The sequence below is a fragment of the Dasypus novemcinctus genome, chromosome 6 (genome assembly GCF_030445035.2).
Source record: "Dasypus novemcinctus isolate mDasNov1 chromosome 6, mDasNov1.1.hap2, whole genome shotgun sequence".
In the NCBI taxonomy this organism is placed as follows: domain Eukaryota; kingdom Metazoa; phylum Chordata; class Mammalia; order Cingulata; family Dasypodidae; genus Dasypus; species Dasypus novemcinctus.
Genome location: NC_080678.1, coordinates 54680442 through 54691890, shown reverse-complemented (window position 1 = coordinate 54691890; position 11449 = coordinate 54680442). Strand labels below are relative to the sequence as shown.

At 45.7% G+C, this 11449-nt stretch overlaps 1 pseudogene; it reads left to right on the top strand.

Moving 5' to 3' along the window:
• The first annotated feature begins 663 nt into the window (after positions 1-663).
• Positions 664-11449, top strand: part of LOC101441984 (lysosomal acid lipase/cholesteryl ester hydrolase-like) — a 39192-nt pseudogene continuing 28406 nt past the window's right edge.

Sequence of the window (11449 nt, the reverse complement as noted above, 5' to 3'; positions counted from 1 at the left end):
TATTAATATACCACAATTTGTGTGTCTATTCTCTATTGGTTGGCATTTGGATTTTACCAGTTTTTGGCTATAACATAAAAAGGCTGCTATGAACATTTTTATACAAGTCCTTGGACATTCATGCATCTTTTTAAGTGAGTAAATTTATTAAGAAAAAAGAGGACTGGACTGTAGTCCCAGTTTTGCCACCAACCACCTGAGCATGCTTGGGAGAGTCTTTACTTCACCTTTAACATCCCCAAGGTCTTTGCTACACTGTGGTTTTGAGTCTTAGCCAGAGACTAGATGTTTTTGTTGGTGGTCGGAGGGACTCAGGACTGTCCTTCCCCCTCTGCTTCTCTTGCAGGCTCTCTTTCCTTTCATTTCACTTTCTTCCGGAGTTGACACATTTGAATCCTGCCCCATCACTCCGGTAAGATAGTGGGAGGCAAGAGGTAGTATTGTCCCAACTTAAGTGGAAGGGAAGAGGTGGGAAGTTAATAGACTGGAATTTTGCAGATCTCCCCTTTTCTCACTCTGTCTACTTCTGAGCCCTCCTTTCTGTTATTTTTTCAGGAATGAGTTTGATAATATGGTCACATATTAACGGGTGCAAGGAGGTAGAGGGGGGGATGGTGGAGGTAGAGGTGGAGTTGTTCCTAGTACAATGTGTATGTATTTTTGGCTTCACTATATGGCCACAGAAATCTGTTTCATATTTGCCTAGGTACCCTGTGGGTGCACAGGTACCCTGTGGGTGCCTTTTCAGAACTTGTTATGGGAGCACAAATCTGCCAATGTAATATCATGTAGTAAAGTTTCAGCAATTAATAATGGACTGTTTTATACAGAATGAAATTGTGGTTCTTTGGGTGGGTGGTCTCGTTGATCCTCAGGACTGTGCATTGCCAACAGCACAGAGAGAAGCTGACAACTGTGGATCCTGAAGCATATATGAATGTGGTAAGTGTTCAAAGTAACCTGCTTTAAAATGCATTTGTGACAAGGGTTATTTTCTTAAATCCAATTATGTGGCCTAAGTTTTGCCACCCACTCTAATCTCCAGCTATCCCATATGCTTTTTACTATCTCTGAATCTTAGATTCAGTTTGCTAAATTTTTGTTTTAGCTGGGTAATATGTTTTCACAAAGCTTTTATTGTTAAGACTGGATGTTGTAGAATTTGAGAGAGGTTCAATTATTTGTGTATATAGAGGCCAGGACTCAGGAATGATTTTGAGAAGGATAAATGGTTTATGACGGCCAGCCAGCCTTGGGAGCTTTCTGTTTCAATCCCAAGCCCCGAACAAGACTCTCAAGTTTCTTTTATATAGAGAGGAAAGGTAAAATGGTTCCTTTGTTTCAGTTTTCAATAGGCTTGAATTAGCTTATATATTTTTCACATCTTAGGTAAGCTTTTAGCATGGACTTCATACATTCTAGCTGAGCTTTTAGCTTAAAGTTTGTATGCATTTCCCCTAAAATGTATGCATTTCCCCTGAAATGTATGCATTTCTAGAATGTATGCATTTCCCCTGAATACTTAAAGTTTATAGACTTTACATTGTTAAACTGTTTCCTGGGACTGGAGTCATTGCCATGGTCACCAAGGGCAGGACTGCAGCCTCTTACCTTTCCACACCCACAATTTAGACAACTTAGGTCATCTCTGAAGAGACAAAGACCTTCCCACCCATAGCCCACATCACAGATATCTCTTCATAAGGAAAAATCATTTTCATTAATTCATTTCCTTTACTAGTTACACTATACTGGTTTTTAAAAAAAACTAACAAGTGTCAAAAGTTTGCAAGAATGTTACTATTGAATAATAGTTTTAGAATACATTGAACAAGGTTGTGATTAAGAATATCCAGGAACACAGTTCAGTTTCAAAATCTTAGGTATCTGAAAAAAAATTTATTAGAACAAATATGCAAAAAGAATGCCACAATTATTTAAAACATCTCAAAGTTTGTAATTTTAAGTAAACAATAAGATCTAGGCATGCCTCATTTTGGTGTAAAATATGGGAAAATATTGTTATTAAAGAAAACAACTTAAGAACATGATTAGCGACTTTGAGATCAATTCCTATTTAGTGAAGAAAGTTTGACCGGACATCGGGATCTCAAAGTTAAGTCTTTTTTGCATCCAAATATTTCATAAATCATTCCACCCTACCTCCCTTTTATTATTCCTCCTTGTAAGAATGATAAAATTAAAACCTTGCAATTGTTTATGGTCACTTACTCATTTACATGAAGTTTTCTGCATTATTGAGTTATCCCTATTCCACTGAGGTCCTGATGAATGGAAAAGAAAAAATTGTGCCTGATATTGTTGAGCAGACAAGGATGACTTTATTCAAAGATGACTGTAGGAACGGGATCCTAGAACCTAATGTCATCAAAAGGGCAGCAGGGTTTTTAAGGGCTGAGGGAGCTAGTGGGAAAGTAGTTGGAGGACATTAAGGGGGTTGCTCACTGGGATAGGATGTTGGCTACAGTTTCAGCAGAGCAAAAATTCAAAAACAATTGATTTTTAAAAATAAAATCTGAAGAATATCATTGGCTTTTGTCTTCTCCTTTGCTTTTATTATGGGAGACCTTATCCGATTCTGTCCGTAGCATTGCCATTGTTCTTTTTCTCCACAGAGTGAAATGATCTCTTACTGGGGATTCCCTAGTGAGGAACATCCAGTTGAGACAGATGATGGATATAGTCTTTGCCTTCACCGAATCCCTCATGCGAGGCAGAACCCCTCTGACAGAGGTAAGGAGTTTTCGGAGAGAAAGGAAGCTCTTAAACATAATTGTGCTGCTGGAATTTGGCTGGTTTTTATGGCAGTAACCAACTTGAAATGAGATTACTTTTAGACCAATGTACTAAAAGTGTTATAGTTCTGTTACATTCATGCAAGGCATACAAAATACTTGGTCTTTTAAAGAAGTAAGGATAAGAGTCATCTGGTTTCATAATTTGCTTGAGGCTTCCAAGCAAATTAGTTTGAGTCTTGCCCAGAATCTCTTTCCTTGTTATAGGGAAGCAGGAAACATCTTCTTGAGTGAAATCCTTTGAGCATTACATAGCTTAGGTAGTACATTTGCAGAGTTCAAAACTATAGGAGAATAAAGTAAAAGAACTCCTTCCCATCTCATTCCCCATCTTCCCCATTTCTTGCGTATTCTTTCAAAATCTCTTCTTGTATGTGAAAATGAATACAAACATAGATTCTCATTTTCCCTGCCTTCCTTTATATGACAGATGTCACATAACACATACTGATTTATTCCTTGATATATTGTTGAGATCTTTCTGTACACAATGTAGAGTGCTTCATCATTCATTCCTACAGATATATGATATTGTGCTGGGCACCCATACCAAGTTTTACTTAGCAGGTGTCCACTTAATAGACATTTGGGCTATTTCCAGTTTTCTGCTAACAAATATTGCGGCAGTAAATAACCTTGTATGTGTGCGAGATGATAAGATGCTTTTCCAGAAATAGATATTTTTGGTAGATAGAGGATGTAAACATTAGAGGTTTCAATAGTTATTTTCAAATTGTTTCTATATTAAGTTGTACTGATATTTCTTCTCGCTAGTAATGTATGAAAGTTTTTGTGTGTCTGTGTGTGTGTGTTTCTCATTTTATAACTCAAGCAAAACTGCCATTTCCAATGCAGATTCAGGAATTTCTAGTCAGTTTACTTGAAACTGTTGGGTTTTTATCCTTTTCATTCATCTACCAAGAAGTAGCTTATTCTTGAATACTTTCTGTTTCTACAAACTTTCCCTGAGAAATTAAGGTTGAGAGTAAGGTAAGTATCTCTTCCTTTAAAATTTTATTTGGGGAAGCAGACTTGGCCCAGTGGATGGGGCATCCGTCTACCACATGGGAGGTCTGCGGTTCAAACCCTGGGCCTCTTTCACCTGTGTGGAGCTGGCCCACGTGCAGTGCTGATGCGCGCAGGGCATGCCGGGCCATGTAGGGTTGCCCCCACGTGGGGGACCCCAAGTGCAGGGGGTGCGCCCCGTAAGGAGAACCACCCAGCTTGAAAGAAAGTGCAACCTGCCCTGGAATGGTGCCGCACGCACGGGGAGCTGACCCAGTGGGATGAAGCAACAAAGAGACACAGTTTTGCCAGGGTGGGTTGTACCATTGGGTAGAGACCCAAGTAGTGAGAGTGGGGGTGGACCCACATCCTGGGGAGGACTAATGCCATCAAATAGAGGGAACTGTATCTCTCGAGAGAAAGGGTGGCTCCCAGGGCATTAGGGCAGTTGAGCAAGTCAGGCCCTGAACACTGTTGCAAGTATCTCTGGACGTGGCTCCTCGGGAAATGGAGGTTGACTGTCACTGTGGGCCCCAAGGGGAGGGGAAAATGGATGTTGAATGGATGGAACCAAGGTAAATGTGGGGGTAAGAGAGGAGTTTCGCGAGAGTACACAAGGATGGATATAAAACATGTAATATTACAGCATAAACATATAGGGGATGACAGACTAATAATGTAAACCATAATGTAAAACATAGGATAACTAAAAATTTAGAAAACTGTATATCCTAAAGTCTGGACCACAGTGTAAGCACAGATGTCACCTTGTTTGAAAGCTATTGTCTCAGAGTCTGTACATCAGTTTAAGTAAATATGATATGAATAAGTTATAAGAATATTGCTGTGGAAGGGAAAAGGTTTTATGGTGGATGTGTGGGAGTACTGCATATTGTATATATGAATTACTGTGATCTAGGGCTCTTGTGAAGAGAAACTCAATAATTAGGAAAAAAGTAAAGAAAAAGATAGGATGTAGAATTTTTCCAAATCATTATGTATTCTATATCTAACCTTTTAAACCCATCGCTATATTCCATTTTACTAGTAAGGGATCCTGACATTATATTGGGCTTCACTTTTCAGGAAGTTTTGGATCACAGAGTGGTTCAACAATGGCATGGAGGAATACTGTTATAGGATGTTATTGACAGGTGATATATGGTTGACAGGGAGTTATACAGGGCATATGTCCAGGGTGCATGGTAATGTTTGGTTATACTCATAGTGGAAACAATTAAAAACAACAGCTGGGGGGGTACTGGGTTCCTGGCTGGGGGTGTTCTGTTGTGGTCCCTAGGGGAGCAGCGGCAGTCCCCCAGGTGCAACGATAAGGACCAGGAAGGAATGAGGGTCCAACAGTGAGCCCCTGACACTAATGACTATGCTTGTGAGCCTATATGCCTGAAATAAGAACAAGGCCTAGAGCAGCACTGTGCCTAGGAGTTTCCTCCTGACAGCCTTCATGTTACTCAAATGTGACCAGTCTCAAAGCCCCAAACTCAGCATGTAAATGCAATGCCTTCCCCTGAGCGTGGGACATGACACCCGGGGATGAGCCTCCCTGGCACTGAGGGATCACTGCCAAGTACCATCTGATGATGCAACTAGAAAATGACCTTGAATTCAAGGTTCAACGTGGACCAGCAGAATATCCCTGTCTACATATAATAACAGGAGTTAAAAATGCTGTTTGACCTAAATTAAGGGGGAAATGGAAAGGACAAATGAGTTTATATGGCTATGAGTCTCTAAAAAAGAGTGTGGAGGATGTCAGAAGGATTGCCCTTATGCACACCTGAGCAGAGTCTCAGAGACAGATAAAGTAGATACAACCCCAGGTATTAGTTCTTTTGAGGGCTAAAGAGACCCACAGGTTCTATGGTCACGGCAGATGGGGTTCACTGCCATGTCAGTTGGCCCTTCTTTGGAGCTGGTGTTTCTGTGTGATGGAGTTGGACTCAGATGGGATCTCTTTTCACAAGGCTTTCATGCTACTTTACTGGAATTGTAGTTGGTGCTGGGGTTTAAGATATATCTAGGGGATTTGAATCTCTGGACTGACAATATGATAGCCAGGCCCTGAGCCTCAACAGACTTCAACTCCTATACTCTGATTTATTGGACTTACCCCACTCAGCTAACATGGAGTTGAAGAGTGTCAACCACCACACCATGGAACCTAGAGTGCCTACAACTGAAAGCAGGAGGAGTGCATCCAGTATCCATGTGGAATCTAAGCCCCCACTTGACATAGATGAGGAATGGACACAACCGATCCAAGGTCCACAGAGAAAATGTGGCATTGGTGTGGGAAATGTGGCCATGGTGGCTGATGGGTGTGGGGAATGGGAGGAAGAGATGAGATGCGGAGGCGTTTTTGGGACTTGGAGTTTGTGGGCTCGCTGGCAGTGATTAGCGGCCCACGAGGTCCGGGCAGCCTTCCACGGCTCAGCGGGAAGCCCCTAGGCCAGCGCGTAGGCCTAGGTTCTCCAGGCATGGGGGACGCGTGGTAAAAACCACGGAGACAGCCTGAGCGCAGGAACAAGTCTGCTTTATTGGGGAAATACACTTGGTTATATAGGGTTGGGTAGAGGGAGGGGCAGGAGCTGGGGTGGGTTAACTACGGGGCGGTAGTGGATAGGCGGAGTTGTGCAGGCGGCTATGAGGTAGGCAGTAGCCAGGGAAGAAGGCAGATTATATATTGGCAACGTGGGCGGGACTGGCGGGAAGGACAGCAACGGCTGGAGGAAGGAGATAACAAAGGCTGGGGGAAGGGATGCAGCAAAAATTGCTCCTTCTGTTTTTTAAGGGAGAGTAGATGAAAACAGAGTATCTCTGGGGAGGACGAGGGGTGAGGGGGCAGAATTGACTGGCTAAGGGCAAATGACATAGCATTTGATCAGGATGCATGTATAGCCCTTAGAGTCGGTACGTGCTAGTGCTAAATGAAATATCTAACCTGATGTTGCTTTTTTGGGGTGGATAGCACTGTGGCTAACTTAACTGCAAAATTTCTCTGACGTATAGCAATAAAGGGGGGCGGGGGGTGCACCCAAGCCCTTTACGCCGAGGGAAACAAACCCGTGCCGGCGGCTACGGTCAGGGAGTTCTACAGTAAGCAGCTTACAGGCAGGAAGTACGGTGGGAAGGGGGGCGAGGACATGGTCGAGATTGAGGAATGGAATCAGAAGCAACGAGACGTTGGTAATGAATTTGGACAAATGAGGAGAATACACTGTCAGCATGATCTTTGGCAAGGCGGGTGATTCATTGAATGGCCCAGGGACCGACGGTGAGGCCCAGGACAATGAGCAGAACTGGGGTTAGTAACGGGAGGAGATAGGGGAGGAGGGGCTGCAGGAAGCCCCAGGAACCAGCAGTTTGGGCTCGTTCAAGTCGGCGTTGGTTGAGACCTTTTTCAAGTTCTTTTAAGCTAGAGTCTACTAAGCCGGTATAGTTAGCATAAACGCAGCATTCTTCTCCTAGAGCAGCACATAGGCCACCTTCTTTAAGGAGGAGGAGGTCAAGGCCTTGGCGGTTTTGCAGGACAACTTCAGAGAGAGAATTAAGAGAGTCTTTAAGGTATTTGACTGCATCACGGAGGTAGATGATATCAGAGTCTACTGCTTGTCTGAGGTTTTGGAGGGCAGATGCTTGTGTGGCTAGAGCTGCAACACCAGTGGCAGCTCCAGCTGCAGCTAGGAGGGAAGTGACAGTGAGTACAGCAGTAATAGGTTCGCGTTTGTGGAGGTAAATAGCTTCTTGCGTGTGATCAAAGGCTTCAAAGAAATGTAGAGGAGTGTGATAAATGACTCGAGGTGTGAGGAGGATAAGAGCACATGTTTCTTTGGTCTTGTTAAGTGTAGCAACAGATAAGCATGGAGTAAGTCCGGTGGAAGAGCAAAGCCATAGGGTAGTGTTTAGAGGAATTAAGTATTTGGTAGAGATATTTGGGGAGGTATAGTTGGCACAGGCTGTAAGGCTGGGAGTGCGAGAAGAACGGGGGTGAATGCATAAACCTTTGGAAGAGATGTGCGTAAAAGTGAGTGGGACATGAGTAGATTGATTCCAATTGCAGGAAGAGGGGGAATCGTCGGTGGAGGAAGTAAAGAGTGGTGAAGGAATAGCAAGTGGATCATAGAGGGGGAGGCTGGGGGAAAGACACAACCAGCAAGAGCGAGTGAGGTTGGGGTGGGAGGCGTTGAGAGAGAAATAGGAGGCGTTTAGGAGTTTGAAGTAGGGACTAGAGGAGATGAGAGGATGTGGTTGTAAATCTGAAGCAGGGGGGGAAGTGGGCCTAGTAGAAGGAACGAAGGCGGTCGAGGTGGAAGAGATTTTGAGGGGAGTAGATGAGGACGGAAGAAGGTGAACAGTGGGTGGGGGAGGAGGGTTAAGGATGTGGTTGGGACCAATAGCAGAGAGTGGGGCAGAGACAGGTCTTTTCATTATAATAAAAAAGGCACCAGGGTCATACTCGGTCATATACAGACGGATCCCCCAAGTGCGGCCTGTGAACCACTGATCTGAATTAGGGTCTTTGACAGAAAGTGTGACGCGGTCCCATCGATTTCCATACTTGAGGGTGAGATATGGGTCTTTGTCTTTTGGGGTTGTAGACAGGCCATAGGCTATGGTTTCACAGCCCCAGGATGGGCAGTAGTAATGTGTCGGATCATGACAGCCTCTCACTGAAGGGGGGCATATATAGTAACCGGAAAGAGTTTTCCCGTAGGGGCCAGTAAGGCCACTGCTAGGGGTGCCTGAGCACTTGGGTCGGGGTGGCAACTTATTACTGATGTATCCCATGTTAAATGTATTTATAACAGAGCTTGAGATTTTAGTATCTGTGTGATCGTATCCAGCTAGCCGGCAAACGTGCAGCGTGAAGGAGGGGGCTCCAGCAGTCACGTTGAAGGCGAGAAGTTTTTCAAACTGCCAGAGGCTGAGGGTCCAATTGAAGGGCTGGTGATTCAGGTTGGCGGTAGCAGAGGAGGCTAGAGACAGCATGAGGATAAGGAGATGAATGAGACGGGGGAGGGTGGAGGGGCAGGAGGCGGGGGTCTGGATAGAGCGGGCTTGTCTGAGGAGTTGAAGAATTTGGCGTTCGATGGGGTCATCATCTTCAAGAGAAAGTCGGCTTAGGTGGCGGGCAAAGAAGCGTTGTCGACGTCGTTCGCGGCGAGAGAGAGCTGGTGTGGTCCCCATGGGCGACGGTGTTGGGGTAGTAGGCTCAGATGAATGTACTTGGGGGCGCATAGTGGTCATGGGAGAAGGACTACAAGAGAGATGAGGATAGCAATTAGAAGCAACCAGGCAATAGCGAGGAGAAGACGTTGACGAAGGTTCCAGTCTGTTGGGGCTGTGGCTGCGAGACAGACAGCTGAAAAGATTGTTAGAAAAATGAAAATTGCAAGAAAAAAGCAAAGTAAGAGTGGGTGGGAGGGGAGCTTGAGGAGCATTTGCACGGTGAGTTCCCTTTATTGATAGGTTATAAGGCACGTTTTGGTGAAGGTCAGGCACTTGTCAACGGCGGGTTGCGGAGGTAGCAGAGGCTTCTCTTGTGCAGAGTTGGGTCTTTGGAAAGATCTGGAATGACAAAAAGGAAAAAAGAGCCCCCATAGAGGAGGGGCAATCAGCAGAAAGAAACTTAGAGAGAGCACTTATTGGAATAGAAACATTTTTAGGAGGGGGCTTGGCCGATGTCTCAATCATTGCCATTAGCATTGTGTTCTGGTATCAAAGGACGTGGGATGTCTTCGGGGTCTGGCGCTAGTGGGCGCGGGATATCATCTAGGTCAAGCTGCTGTGTTGCAGGCCGGATGTACCTTCCTGGGACCCAAAGAGGCTGTCGTTCTGTTTCTGGGAAAATACAGGCGAACCCTCTTCCTTGTGCTAGCAGAGGGGCAGGTTCTTCTTGCCAGCGATTGGAAGCTGGGTCTTTCCAGTAGACCACAGGAGTTTGGGAAGGCGGCCACATAGGTCCCCAATGCTTATGTGTGGGAGAGAGTCCTTGACTATCAAAAGTTAGGAGATTGTGATGGATGAGACAAGCTGTTACAACATCTGCTGGAGCTTTGTGGGGGGAAGAGGCTTTCTCTTTTTGAATGAGTAGCTTGAGCTGTTGATGAGTGCGTTCGACAATTCCTTGTCCTTGTGGGTTATACGGAATGCCGAAGTGATGTGTGATGTGATACATTTGCACAAAGTTGGCAAAGGAAGCACTGCGGTATGCTGGCCCGTTATCTGTTTTGAGGTCCCACGGGACTCCCATGAACAGAATGGCTTGGCGAAGAGCCTTGATGCAATGTTTGGCACTCTCCTCTGTGAGGGGCACCGCGTAGCACAGATGGGAAAAGGTGTCAATGGCTACGTGAAGATACTTGAAGCGGCCGAAGGCGCTGACATGAGTGACATCTAGTTGCCACCGCGAGTTAGGTCGGAGGCCGCGAGGGTTGACACCTCGGGGTTGCAGGGGCCCCAGAGGGAGGAGAGGGGCGCACACGCGGCATGAGCGCACTAGGTGCTTGCAGGTTTCAGCGGGTAATTCTGGATAGAGCTTGCGAATTGTCCGCGCTGAGTAATGAAACCGCGAGTGCAGCAACTTAGCGTGGTTGATGGGGTCTCCAAGCAGATTTTCATCCACAACATAATCTTTGCAGGCTAAAGGAAATATTCTAAAGCGTGACACTGCCGCATCGGCAAGGTTGTTGCCGTGGGCAAGGGGCCCCGGAAGGTTGGAATGACTTCACAAATGTGTGATGAACCAGGGCTGCTGTCTCGTTTCAAGTAAGCGCTGCATGAAGGCAAGCGCTCAGTCAATGTTTGAATCGCCTGGCAAAAAGGTGGCAAGTGGCAGGCTGCGACAAACTTGTAGTGTGTATAGGCTGTCTGTAAAGATATTGAGAGGCTGGCTTGGGTGGAGATTGAGGACCGCTGCGACTGCTAGGAGCTCGCCTACTTGAACAGAAAAGTCATTGGCGAATACTAAGTGCTGGGGCTCAGGTTTTCCAGGAGTGTAGATAACGGCTGCAAACGCTGTTTTTGAGGGGTCTGTGAAGGCAGTGATGGCTGATGGAATGGGGTTCCGCGCAGGCAACGGGCGGAACGGGTTAGAGAATGCTAACTGAGACACCCCTTGCAGCAAACGGTGATGAGGGTAGTGATTATCAAAGGAGCCGCGAAAGAGCTCTACTAAGCTCTGCATCTGGGTATTGTTCATAATAAGGGAAGAAACTTCTTTGGCATCAAGAGGCCAAATAATAGTGTGCGGTGGGATACCATACGTTTGTATGGAAAGGAAGACTAAGTCAGTGGCCAACGCAATCCAGGCCCTTAGGAAAGGGCAGATTTTTGGGAGTTTGCTCTTTGACGTGTGCAGAAAAAGAAGAGGACCATCTTGCCACAGGAGACCTGTCGGGGTGACCGGCGTCGGTAGAACCAGGGCAAAGATTGGAAGATCTGGAGAGAATCGCTCGAGGCGGCATTGCTGAAGCACATCACTGACTTGTTGGACGGCTTCTTGCGCAGCGCGGGTGATGGTGATCTTTTGCCGGACTGCAGCAGGTGGGCTATCTTTGGTTTGCAGAAGCTCGAAGAGAGGCTGCATTTGTGCTGTCGTGATGGGA